The 13,367-nt window shown below is 46.5% G+C and overlaps 1 protein-coding gene and 1 long non-coding RNA gene across 2 annotated transcripts in view; both read right to left on the reverse strand.

The window, feature by feature from the left end:
• The window catches only part of LOC144149740 (phospholipid scramblase 1-like), a 94,857-nt gene that overhangs the window by 28,578 nt on the left and 52,912 nt on the right, over positions 1 to 13,367 (reverse strand). The window lies entirely within an intron of this gene.
• LOC144148948 (uncharacterized) lies at positions 7,598 to 9,271 on the reverse strand. The gene is made up of 2 exons (XR_013318118.1): positions 9,102 to 9,271; positions 7,598 to 8,631 (listed from the first exon to the last, which is right to left on the reverse strand). It is a non-coding gene; the product is annotated as an uncharacterized LOC144148948 (long non-coding RNA).

Genomic DNA, 13,367 nt, shown 5'->3' on the forward strand with positions numbered 1-13,367 from the left:
AGTACGTGAACACATATAAAAAAGTGTTTCTGACTGCACCTAGATAATGCTATATTGGTGTTGGGTATAGCAAAATCTGGCGGGACTGTGGGACTTCACTACGTAGTACATATAGCACGTCCAAAATTTATAATAGGTTACATCAATACTTTTTCACACTTATAGGTTTTGATCATGGAGTATCCACAAGCTCGAATCCACACATTGAAAACTGGGAACTTTTTACTGCAAAGCAGTATATGTCTAACCCCCCCAGTTTTCATTCCGGTGTCATCGATTTACTCGGCGCTGCTCCGGGGTTCCTCCTCACCACCGCTCACCCCTCTTTCACAACTATTTTCCCCCTCGCCTCTGCCGATGCCCCTTTGGCAAGTTACACAGTCGGCAGCTAACAGCGGTAGTGCGGTTATCAGATGATTGCGAAAAATAAACAGAAGCAGGGACTGGCGTAAAAATGCACTCATGATTACTACACTCCCTAATATGAAATATGTGCGCAGCGCGAGCTGCAGTCTTTTCGGTCATGGCGCATTTCTGCTGAGTCTCAGGAAGTGTTCGCGTTATCAGTGAACATACGGTGGCGTGGGTTACTCTGCTGCTACCTCGTAGTGCGCCGCCGCCGCCGGCCACCATGTTGCAAATCATTTTCGAACCTCCCGCGCAATAGTCACATGGTTCGGATTAGCCCCGCACAATTGAGCAGCGAGCATGTTGCTGCATATGGTGTTTGAACCACCCGCGCAAACGTCACGTGGTTTGGATTAGCGGAGATAGGAACAGCGTCTGGGGAAAGTGTCAGGGGGAGGGCACTCCTTGGTGGCGGTGCATAAGACGTGCGAGGGAAAGGCAGTGAAAGAGGTGACGCCATAGCCGCACGTGTCGTACTCCCCTTCAGCCTTCGCCAGACACTCCTCTCCGTTTTCTTCCTTTCGTCCCTGCTGTGTTCGCTCACTAGGATACGTGGACAAAAACAGACGCCGCTCTCGCGAAGCCCAGGTAGCGGTTACCAAAGGGCAGCCCCCTAAAACGACCGAAACTCACCGTCACTGTTGACGCTCAAATTCACTTCGCCAAATAGCTGCGAATCCCTGCCGGTAGAAGAGAAACTTCCCCAGTGGGAATGCCGGCTTGAGCCCATATTTCTTTTTGAGCTTGGAAGGCCTTCCGAGCGACATTTTCGCCGGTGTCTTTCACGCCTAAGTATGCGCCATCATCGGTGGCCGGTTTATGCGTGCACAGTTTGCGGGTAAAAAAGGGGGGCGTGCACGCACAGCTAGGCTTCTTGCTGCTGCTACTGAAATGCCGGTGGCGCTGGTGCGAGATTTAGATGTCAAAATTACATGGCTCAATGCAGTTAGTTGGCTGTCCACCTTAATCAAGCGGTTCGGGTGGGGGTTGATGTGTTACACATACATCTTACACACACAGGAAGATCCATACGAGCGGGAAGGAAAACGTACAGCCACATCTTTGTCCTGGAGAATAGAGCTCAAGGGCTTTAAGGTTTTAAATCGTTATGTGACGGATGCATGCCGTTTGTTTGGAGGACGAAGAGCAAGAATTGAAGCGTTGGCCCGATCACAAGCGCCAATGGGCACAAAAACAACAGAAAGCTGCTGGCGGCGCCGTTACCGAATCCCTTCCGGATGAACAACAGCTTGCCCGCTTGGAACGCCAGCGTGAGCCAATATCACTTCAGAGGGCTATCAGGGGATATTTTCGACGGTGTCTGTCACTTTTAAGCACGTGCACATGTCTGGCTGCCGGTTTACGCGTGCGCAGGTTTGTAGTGAAGAATAGTGGGAGGGAGGAGGGGGGGCGGGCACGCGCAGCCATGGGTTTCTTGCCCGCCCTGATGGATTGAATGTCTGTTGTGCTGGTGTGAGGTTTAAACGCGGACGTTAAACGGCCCAATGGGAACTGTCCGGAGCCCTTAGTGGTACAGCGGATTGGGTTTGTATGTTAAGCTATGTTCAGACTACCGACGCAAAAGCCGCATCGGGATCTATGGACGAAAAAAATGGCATGTCACGCAGTTCGTTTGGCTGAGACGTGAAATGACGTCATTCTTTAAAGTTATTACGACAGTTGTGGCAACAGTCTGAACCCGGCGTTACACAAAGAGTAAGATGGTTACGACGCGGGAGGGGCATAGGCAGGACCATGTTTATATGCAAGAACAAAGCTTGGATCCTTCAGAGGTTCATTCAGCTAATTGGCTAGGAAGGATGCTCCATCGCAAATTACGACAAACGTGTTTTGTTTCGTGCACTCCGTGGACTGCATCCAGCTTTGCAGGTCATCCTTCACACAGTGGAAGGGCACTCATTTTTTAATTGAAATTCAGTGCAGATGAGGTTGACAGAAAACAAAAGGACTATGCTGCACTTCAAAATAATTAACACAGAATAAAGCTTCTTCCCACCACAACGAAGCATGTAAAGTTGAGCAGCTTTATGCGGCAAAAATGGTTTAATATACCAAGTAATTCGGAGTACGAGGAACTGCCTACAAGAAACATGGTAAACCTTTCGCCAGTTCGTACCTTTCGTGTCTTTCGTTACGTGTGTACTCTTCATGCAAGTACCAAGAATTTTATCACGGTAGTTGATAGGCACACTTAGCTGCCAATTGTTGCAGGGGTCCAAGCTGAACGGAGATGCATGCCTTCTGTGAACGAAAAGTTCGACATCCTTCTGAAGTGCAGCCGTACAGTAACAAAGGAAAACTGCACACCTTTGTGGGAAACTTGGAAGTAAGGAAATAAGAAAAATTTGTCCTTCGGAATTGTTGTCAAGCATTTTCATCGCAGAAGCTTGCTCCGTCTTGGGTGTTACCCCGTTTGTCCGAGATGAGTTTTGTAGTAGAAATTGTACATTTTTTTCTAGTGGGTTTCACAAAGCGGTCAGGGTGATAAGCAAAAGCACATCAAGCACCTCAATAAGAAACGCTTCCCGTGGTCGTAATGGAACCAGCATCCCTTGCATTATGAAACCATTGTCTGTCAGACTGCGCCATTCTGACACGGTCGAAGCAGTTTAGATTTCGGACTTTGACTCAAGTTGCAAGAGTGAAAGCTTCGAGTTAAGGAGGCACATCGGTCTTTGATCAAAAACATTATTTTTACAGGTATGACAATAAATTTTGGGGGACATGTAGTTTTTCATTCTGAATATAGCTATCAAATTTGTTTCTGTGTAATGCGATTATATTCAAATTTATTTGGATTTTTATGTTTGATTTTACGACAGCCTTTATAAAAAAAACTGCTGGAGGGACGCTGCTGAACAAAGTACTGGTGAACTGTGCACAAGTCAAGGAGTGCAATAATACTAACATTATCATTCTGTAGCAGGGGTTACAACCATTTGAAGTTTGGGCCTAGAAGGTGGGAACCAGAAAAACTGGTGTTGCCGTCCAGGCCCAAACTCCAAACAGCTGTTACTTCTGCTACAGACCATATATTATGATAATGTTAGTCTTATGGCAGTCAGTCCTTGATTTGTGCACAGTTCACCGGTACATTGTTCAGCTACATCCCTCCAGCAGTTTTTTTACACGCTCTCTCTTTACCTTCTTTTTTTACTGCTTTTCATCTTTTTTCCCATTGTTCCCCTTCCCCACGTGTAGGAAAGCAAACTAGGTCACAGCCTGGTTGACATTCCTGCCTTTCCTTTACTTTTATTCCTTCCTTCCTTCCTTACAAAGGCTGTCAAAAAATCAAACATAAAAATCCAAATAAGTTCGAATATAGTTGTTTTACACAGAAAGAAATTTCATATCTACAGTTTCAATGAAAAATCACACCTATCCCTCGATTTTTATCGTCCTAACTTTAAAGCCCATGTTTTTTTGGTTTAAGACCAGTGTGCCCCCTTAAAAAAATAATTTGATTTTTGGTAGACAGCTCGGTAAAAGACCTCCTAAAAGCAAAGATTGAGGTGTGTTTCCACCATACTACTCTAGGGTGCTGGTGGCAACTGCCCGGGATGAACGTCTTTTAAACTTTATTTCAGGAAATGAGTGAAGGTCAATCCCCTTTTACGGTGGGGCGCTACATGAATGGTTCATTTTTAGCCACTAGATCCAAATGTCATGTCTTCATCTTCTCTTTAAGGGGTTTTGGCACCTCCCCTTAAGGGTGATTGACCTTGACTTGTGACAGCCACGCAGCACTTTTTCCATTTGTAACATCCTGCCGATTTGCAGCCCCACTTCCAGTTTGGTTCCTCCTACTGTGCACTGTGGAGTACAGACTACTGGGTGGTAGTAGTGTCGCCAGCAAGCAGTCCTCTAGCTCCCACGTTGCTGTTCATCTATTCCATCCAGCCACACGCCTGGTTGACGGGAAAGTACAGTGGCTACTAAGACTCCCAACCCTTAATTTCGTCCATTTGCCTTATTCTCCCTCCCTGTTCGGCTGTGTGGGAAGGTTCAGACGCAACTGCTGTGCTCCTCTACTGCTCCCTTTCCTGTCCAGACAGTGCCTCTCCAGATTTCCTTCTCTGCAATAGGCATGTGCAAATCTGTGGCTGTTGTCAGTTTCATCATTGCTCTTTGCTCTCCGTTACTTGTTCTTTCATGTGTTCATTAATTGACATAATTACAAGTAAAAAAACATGCACCCCTTTGTCTTACGACAACAATGGTTAACTCGGTTTTCTCGTGAGGGATTCCTTGCTTTATTGTCATCTGAGCTTAAACATTGACTCTTTGAGCTATCACTTTGACTTGCACGCAGTTTGGACTTTTGTTCGCAGTGGCTTTGAAACTTCGCCGCTTGATTTTGCATGACGAAAGCTTCGCATTCAACTGCCGTCGTCGTTAGATTGCGAGGTACACTATTTTTGTCTAATTTCAGGACCCTCACACCGCAGAAACGAATCAGGACCCTCACACCCCGAGGGTCCTGATTCGTTTCTGACTACAGGAAGCGTTTTATCTTCTGCACTTCTTCACCCACGATCACTATCATTGTCAGAGAAAGTTGGCTTTTCTGCAATGCCTTTTTGGCATGGCATATTCCACTGGTGAGACATAAAAAGTTTTGCTTTAAAATTAGGGGTCTTCCAGGACTTTTGGTCCAGTGAGTAGCAATCTGCACCTATTTAGAGCCATACAATACTGAGCAAGCACCCTTTGGTCCTTCCTGTCTTGTGCTAGCAGTCTCGTCATCTAACACATAAAGGTGCTCTCGACTTTTGTCCACACTTTTCACTTATCCCACAAACTGACCCAAACTCTTTTGTTGATTTCCAGTTGTGCACGTCACATTTGCATTCAGGGTCACCTTGGGGCAGATAAGTGCCTGTTTGTATTTTTATCAATTGGTATTAGCCACAAAGCATGCTTTGCACTCTTGCGTGAGCAGCGTTATGGGGCCTTGTTGCATGTCCAGCAAGTGATGTGATGCCATGTCAATAAACATTCTTCAGTGTTTGTGACGACTTTGGTGTTTTCTTGGCTTCACTTTCACATAGTAAGAGTTCCTATCCATCAAGAAGCATACACTTACAAATGCTAGGTATTCTTTTTTTTTCTTGGAGGTGACATTTACAGTTTCCTTGGCAACACAGCATAACATCAAAACAAACAAAACCAACTAAAATGGCAAATTTGGCATATTTTTAAAAATAATAAACAGTGCAAAAACAACAAAGCACGGGAGAGAGAGAGAGAGAGAGCACGAAAAGTGACAGCACTGCCTGTTTGTACTGTTTTGTTGTTTTCGTGCTAAAAATTTTCAAATAAATAAATATGCAAGTAATGCAGATAAAGAAGGGTAACTTTTTATTCGAGCTCGTTCCTTGGACATACAAGTACATTTCTTGAATCAATTGCTGGAATCCTGGATGCAATTTTCGATATTAGGCAAGCACTGGATTCTCGAAGGGATACAACAGTAAGTTGGTTCAATTCTTATTTGCAGTTGCATAGTGCAGTTTCACCCGTACAAAACATTTTGGCCAGTCCAAAGCATTGGTTTAGGTAGAACAAAAAAATGCCTGTGTGCCAAGTTTTCGAAGCATGTCAAAAGATTCATAGGTGGCCTGACTTAACCTATAGCCCTCCATTGCAGTACACCTCATAGTTGGCCCAAGCTATGCCGAGCTTTGCCATGTGAAACCTAAAAAGTCGAATTTTGACGTTTACAGCTATGCTGTGCAATGTATAAGCCAAGCATAATTTACTCTTCAGTATTTTGGCTCTATCCAGGTTTTCTGTTTTACACCACAATCAAAGTGCGCAGTCAGTGTTGAATTGATGAGAGTCAACCCATTCAGGTTGAAAGCACGTAATGCTCTCCAACAGTAATGCAGTCTTCACATGTGATCAAATACATAGTTCTTTAACACTAAACAAGGGCAATGCAGAATGCCAGGAGCGTAAAATATACTCAACGAGGTGCAGTTGGCCAGTGTGTAATTTAAGCAGCATTGTTTTAAGACAAACGGGGATTGGTGAAACAGCCGTGAGCTTCTGACAGCAGCTATCATCGTGACTGGCCAATTCACCTGAGTGGGGATGTTATGGCTATGTGTTGTAGCTTGAGCGTGTGACCTAATGAATCGCCAAGAAATTTCAAACTCGTAGTATCTCGGGTTGCTTGTACCTCTGGACGTTTTTTCAGTTTAAGGTCACAATGCGCTCCCTGGGTCCACCTTTAGTCAGCTAGAGCCACTGAGCTATAGTGGTGTCAAGGATGTAATGCTGGATTTGCACTAGGGACGTCCTGGGTTTGGTTCCTATGCGGTTTCAACTCTTCCCAAAGTTGTTTTGAACTCAATTCACTCTTTGCACTGCCGGCCAATTTAGGAGCTGTTGTGCTAGCACAGACAGTGGATAGTGGCTGCTTAGTCAATGGGCCACATATTGCTTTCGCGTTGATAAGGTAGCGTTTTCAAGATTATGTGTTATGGTCGGCTACGGTTGCTACATTTAGGGTGCTTAAATCCGACCATGTGCAAGTTGCAGGCCTGTGATAAATAGGTACAGGTGATTATCTAGATGCACAAAACTGCGCTTACTGTCAAGGCATGCCGTGAATTTGTTGGTGGAATGGACATTTACAAACATGCATTGGCATGGTTTACACTGCAGCATAAAAATTGAGGCTCCCTATATGACGACACAAAAGGTGCATTGTACGATTGGACTACGGTAGCATTGTCTATGGGTCAGCCACTAAAACATTCCTCAGAATGCTGGACCCTGTGCCTCATCTAGGGCTCCGTTTGGCGTGTGGTGCCTTCCGGACTAGTCCAGTTGAAAGCATGTATGTGGAGTGCAACAAATGGAACCTACAACGCCAGCGAGCATACACAGATTTCCTTTATGCTTTTAAAATTTCATCCATGCCTCGCCATCCTTTTAAATCAGTTTTTCATGACACATCGATGACTGAACTCCTTTAAAATCAAACATCGTTCTCTGCGCCCTTCTCTTACAGAGTTAGAGAGGAAGCGTCAGAGCTTGCTGTCTCCTTTTTAGATACAATCCAAAGTTCTCTTACATATTTTATAGCACCATGGCATCTCCGCCCTGTATCATGCGACACATCTTTCACACACGTAGATAAAAACCGAGCTCCCACATGTGCAAATCTGCAGCACTTCTTGTATTTGCAGCAGAAGCATCAGTGTTCTGAATTTTATACGGATAACATGACAATTCCAACAGGGACAAGACCACTTTGTTTTGGGGAGCTTTACCCAAAAAGACCATGGCACTTGGCAACGAAAAGAGCCCCAGCAGAAAACAGAGCAAGGCCTCACGGCTTGTAGAGGATGCCCTCATGGTAGAATGAATGATCCAGCAGTAACTGCCTGACATCATGTGATTTCGATTGCCGAGGCGTCTTCGCCGCTGTGTTGGCATTGAAGGAAGGCGACAGGAAAGTGTCCACAAAGTCGTGCGCCAAGGCTACTATTCCTGTTGACAATGTCCAGACAAAAGCCAAAATTACTACTAAACTAGTTTTCTGCACAACAAAGAGGTCACTTTCTTGCTTTGCCAGAGTTAATAACTTGCCCTTAAATAATCCATGCACAACGTATCTTCATCACAGATGGGTTTGGGTGCATCAAATTATTTGTTATACAGAACCTTTTTTACTGCACTAAGCAGTGCGAACTCGCAGGAAGCAGTTTTATTTCGTGTAAAGTATTTCCAAGAGCAACGCAATCACTTTGTTCTCTGTCTACCTTACTCATACTATCAATTCTTAAATTTATACCAGCAAATAGATAACAAATAGAAGGAAGAACACAATTCTGCACACGAGATATCCCCAGCTGTTCATTGCTTTGATACTCGCAGAAAGACTTGTAACGGTCAAGCTGGCATAGATCCGTAGATCGTTTGGTTTTGTTTTCACTGGCAGGCATTTCCAGTACACACGCTGCTGTCTTCATGGCTATCTACTGCCACGTTAGTGTAAACACTCGCTTTAAATGTACGCACAGAGTGAGAACGCAATGGTGGATCTAAAGTATACCATAAATTACAAGCCAGGCAAGTGCGGGAACCCGTTAGGTTGTGACAAGTGGCCTGCGAACATTAGTTCCCACTGGAATGGCAGGATGAGTGCTGCAGGCAGGCTAGGGGCACCGCGACTGCAGTCAAAAGATGCTGCAAGAGAAAGAAATGGAACATGAGGAATGAAACACCGTTGGTTACAACGCCCTCACGAACCACACGCACACACGAAAACCTTCCCAACAGCGTCCTGTCACGCTCCTACTGCAAGTTCATTTTCGTTACAACACGGTTAGCACAAGGCACGTTGTCTAGAAAAAGCCTCGAGGCTAACAAGTGATTTTAATGACGCCACATTAAAGAAGAGCAAAGAAACGCCATGGGCGAGACGGGTTTGCATGCGAGCGAGTTTCCGCGCCGTGCAACAAACCGTCAACAGCTCGCGATCGCCGACAGAGGCGAACAGAGCAGCATAAACAGTGACAATGACGCAAGACGGTGAGAACGTGACGTTAAGAATTTCGTAAACGTCGCTAATATAACTGCAGCGAGCAGAAAGCAATTGAGCTTTTCAGTAGGTGATATGCGAACTGATTGCAAACCCGCCAAAAAGGACCGCTCACCTGAGTCGGCCGATAGTGGACAGTTGAACGCCCACGGCTGATTGCACAGCCGTAGAGCCAGAAGACGCTGGAGCTGTTGAACGACGATTGACAGGGCGACAACCGTTCACACTTGCGTTGACAGCAAAAGTCCAACGCGGCTACTTGAGTCTCTACGGCGCGCACGCCGTGTAGGCAGCACTCGGAAAAATATAAACATACCGCGCGGGAGCGCTGGAAACAAACGTGACGTCACATCCGCCTAGCGCTCATCCTCACCCGCCGAAACGGTCGGTTAATTCCTCCCCTGAAGGGCAGGTGCACTTTAGGACCTCGCAATGTCCGTGCCGTCGTGCGGCGTTCTCCGTGCGAAAAGCATTTTGGCTATCTATCGAGAGCGGCGCCCACTGCAGTTAAGGTCCCTAAAATTACTAAGGTAGCGCCAACTGCTCTCTCCTTTTCCGCTGCCCTCCTCTTTTCTCTCTCCCCTCACCCGCGGCGCCGCGGTCCCTTTAACTCCGCGGCGGGGCCGCCATGTTTGTTGGCTTCCTCAGAGCAGACGCCCTCGCAACGCTTCGGACCGCTCGCTGCAGTTTTTCGTGCAGTTTGCTCTTGTTTTCGATCCGCAATCGCTCTTTGGTAGCATTAATAGTATTTCTAGAGCCCCGTTTTACCAACACGCATTAAGTGAGGCTGTTTGTTGTATATTTTTGTCTAGAAGGGGATATTTGCGGGGTGGATGCCGCGGGCGCATACGGACAGCGCGGTGTTGGTTTACGTGTGCGGCATGCTCAGAATAGTTCATGAACGCGAAAGGATCGAACGTGGACGTTTCAAACTGCTCTGTTACATAGTATTTCTAGAGCCCCGTATTACCAACATCACGCCCTAAGTGAGGCTGTTTTGTTGTATATTTTTGTGCAGAAGAGGATATTTGAGGGATGGATGCCGCTGGCGCGTATACGTACAGCGCAGTGTTTGTTTACGTGTGCGGCAGGCTCAGGATAGTTCGTGAACGCGAAAGGATCGAACGTGGACGTTTCAAATTGCTCTGTTACGGTAATTGCGTTCTTGCATTTGCGTGATTAAGTTGTGGTCGTGCAAGCGCTGCACAGAGGGCTTCCGCATGGTTCGCGGTGACCTTGGTTCGCGGCAGTTCGAGCGCTGCGCTGGCTTTTTTGCGTTCGCGTTTTTTGCGTTAGTTGCAGATCGTTAGGCAGCGCTCAGTATGCGTCCCGCATTAGCTACTGACATTCATGCCACCTTTATTCCGTGCACTTGCCGGTGCTTTGACGCTGTTGCAAAATATATGCCACCTTCACGTCGTTATAGGCTGCTGTCAAGGTCAAAATTCTCGCGTCTCCCCGTTGGCCTCGCCCAAGACGGCTGTACTTTTGGCAGTGCGTCCGTGGCATAGGAATGTTCGTGCGATTGGCGTTCACAATTACTTGGAGTAAGGCCCTGTCGGGCATATCTGGAACAGGCTGGCACAAAGAACGCGCAGTTAAAGAATGCGCTCAGCTTACAATTAGCTGTAGTGCCCAGTTCCTTAATAACTGCCATATTCCAAGGCCAGAAGCGCGCTAACAAGCGCAACTGTGAATCATTTTTATGCTGTACAGCTAACATTGATTCATGTGTGGGCTTTGATAAATTATAACTTGCTACAGCCGAGCTGGCCGCGACTGCACTGACCTTATTCGAGCAGCCGAAGGCACAAAAACTTGGCATCGCGAAGCTACATAAAGTGACGCCTACGCAACACTTGTTTGAAACGAGCAGCTGACTCTTCGGTTGTTATAGGCTGGCGGCTTCGATAAGGCCTGCTCCGAGGTCGCTGAGCCTAAAATGGCGAATTTAAATGGACAGTGGCGGTGAAGAGAAGAAAAAACAAACAACGCGGGGACGAGGTACTACGTCACTGGCCGTTGGCCAATGGCGCGCGGCGTTCGCCGGCGAAAAAGAAAATGGCAAAAAACGAAGGAGGAAAGGAGCGCGGGCGAGGGCGAAAGGCGGCGAGATCTAAAGATGGCGCTACCTTAGTAATTTCAGGGACCTTAACTGCAGTGCCATCCGCGCGCCATCTGGGGAGAGCGCCGCAAACTGTAGTAGCAAAGAGCGCGAATTTCAAAGGGTACAAAACGCAAAAAAAACTAATTATCATAAACTTTCAACGATATTTCAAGAAAAAAGAGCCGTTACAATTACAGTTGAAACTACGGTGACTACAGCGAGCTACAAGAGAGGGTGCTGCGGTGCAATGCGTATATAAGCACGTTCCGGAATCAACCGAAAACCATCAGGGGAACGTGCATAGACCTCGTCTTTGCCAACTGCAATCTAGCCCCGCTCGAAGAAATACTGTCTCTGCACTTCACCGATCACAAGGCGTGAACGTGAAGGGGAACGGAACCCGGAACTCGTCACAACGTACCACCAATACCGTCAATAAAACACTATACTGCACACACTTTTGTCCATTCATTAATAAATTTAATGAGCGTTAATTCGTGTCAGTTCAGCCCGATTCGGGCCAATTAAATCACACATCTTCACTCCGTGAACGATGCCGAGGGCATGCGAAGTACTGGGACGCGAATTGTCTTTCGTGTGGCGCTTGTCAGTTACAGTGCATTTACTGCACCTCAAAATCATTTAAAACTCAGAGTAAATCAGCACACACGGACGATGACGCTCACCACACAGGCAATACACAACTTGCCTCCCAGTGCTTCGCACGCTCGGCATCGTACACGGCGTGGAGATGTGTGATTTTATTTATTTTTTTCGTTTTCCACCTCTATTATAAAATTTGCCGCGCACCCGCTTGGTTTCCCGCAAATGTCGAGACGCAATACTCTTCTGCCACCGCTGCCACGTAACGGCGTTGGCTCTCTCCCCAGCCTTCCTCTCACGCTGTTGGCCACACGTCCCGTTCCTCTCGCGATGAGCTGCACTAAAGCTTTGATCAATTACATCCAATTTTGCCGCGTTCTTATTGCTGGCGCGTCATCACCTCAAACGTTTATGTTCTGGGCTCGAGCGCGAGCCCTGCTGGTATTTTGGGGCAAAATTTTTGTCTCCGACGCGTTAATTTTTCTCCCTGGCAAATATCAATCCAGCGTATATTGAATGAAGCGAACACTCCTACCACAATATATGCATTGATGTTTTACCCCATAAAAGCCGCATGTACGTGTTCTTCGCAGCGAAAAATGGCGTCAACTGAGAAGTATGCTGCACTAGTTGAAGTTTGGAATGGTTTTGTTAGAATCTCGATAAACGGAAATCGCTTAAACGGAATTGCCACTTAAACGGAACAGTAGCCAGTAAGTTGGTTGGTTTTGTATTCAGATAACGCAAAAAAAAACTCTCGGTAACAGGAACTAAAGTTTCCACGTCACCGTTTAAACGGAACCAGAAATGGAACTTCTTGTGAAACCAATTGGCATGAGAATCAGCTTTTTGCGGTTCCGGCTGTTTCGTGATTGTTTTTTTTTTCCTATCTCCTCGTAAGCCTCGTCTCGTTAGTGGTCAGCCGTGTTAGCGCAACGAATGCAACATCGCAGTTCTTGTTCCAGTCGTATGGTCTCGATTCAAGACGCCGAGATTACGGGGCTCTGCTCCTATTGCCTCGTTCGTGCCATCGTGGCGCTATTCGCGCTTCATTACCGCGTTGCCGTCTTCTACATTCGGTGGCTTGTAAGCACTCGCGAAGTTGAGGCCTCGAGCCTCCATGAAGATGCCGTTGCAAGGACTCAAACAAACATATTGGATGCATTTGATGCTCAGGGACTCATTGTTGCCAAATTAACTTTGTGAGTGCTGTGCCTAAACCTCTTTTAGTTTTCATGCTTTCTGAAAAACTATCAGCTGCATTCACCTTGTGATGCTTCGAGTTCCATGAAATGGTATTGATAGTGTGTACGCACATAAATTTGCGCTTTCATACATCGATCTCGGTAAACGGAACTCTTGTTAAACGGAACTAATTTTTTTTGGTCCCTTGAAGTTCAGTTTATCGAGAGTCTACTGTACTTCTTCTTCAAGAGTATTTCTAAATTTTCACATGGCTGTTGAATCGAGGGGAGGGCAGGCAGGCAGGCAGGCAGGCAGGCAGACATGTCTTTTTATGACTGGTATGTCTATGCATCAAGGGGTGACTAATTGGCGGTGAGGGACGCGGCGTACACTGCACGTATAGCAGGGCTCTGGAGTTTTTAGAACGGTTGCATGCCCCCCCCCCCCCCCCTTCCCCCTTCCCCCACATTCACCCATTCAAAGCTT

Source organism: Haemaphysalis longicornis, unplaced genomic scaffold (assembly GCF_048455015.1).
Source record: "Haemaphysalis longicornis isolate Haplotype H1 unplaced genomic scaffold, Haemaphysalis longicornis Haplotype H1 scaffold_8, whole genome shotgun sequence".
NCBI classification, from domain to species: domain Eukaryota; kingdom Metazoa; phylum Arthropoda; class Arachnida; order Ixodida; family Ixodidae; genus Haemaphysalis; species Haemaphysalis longicornis.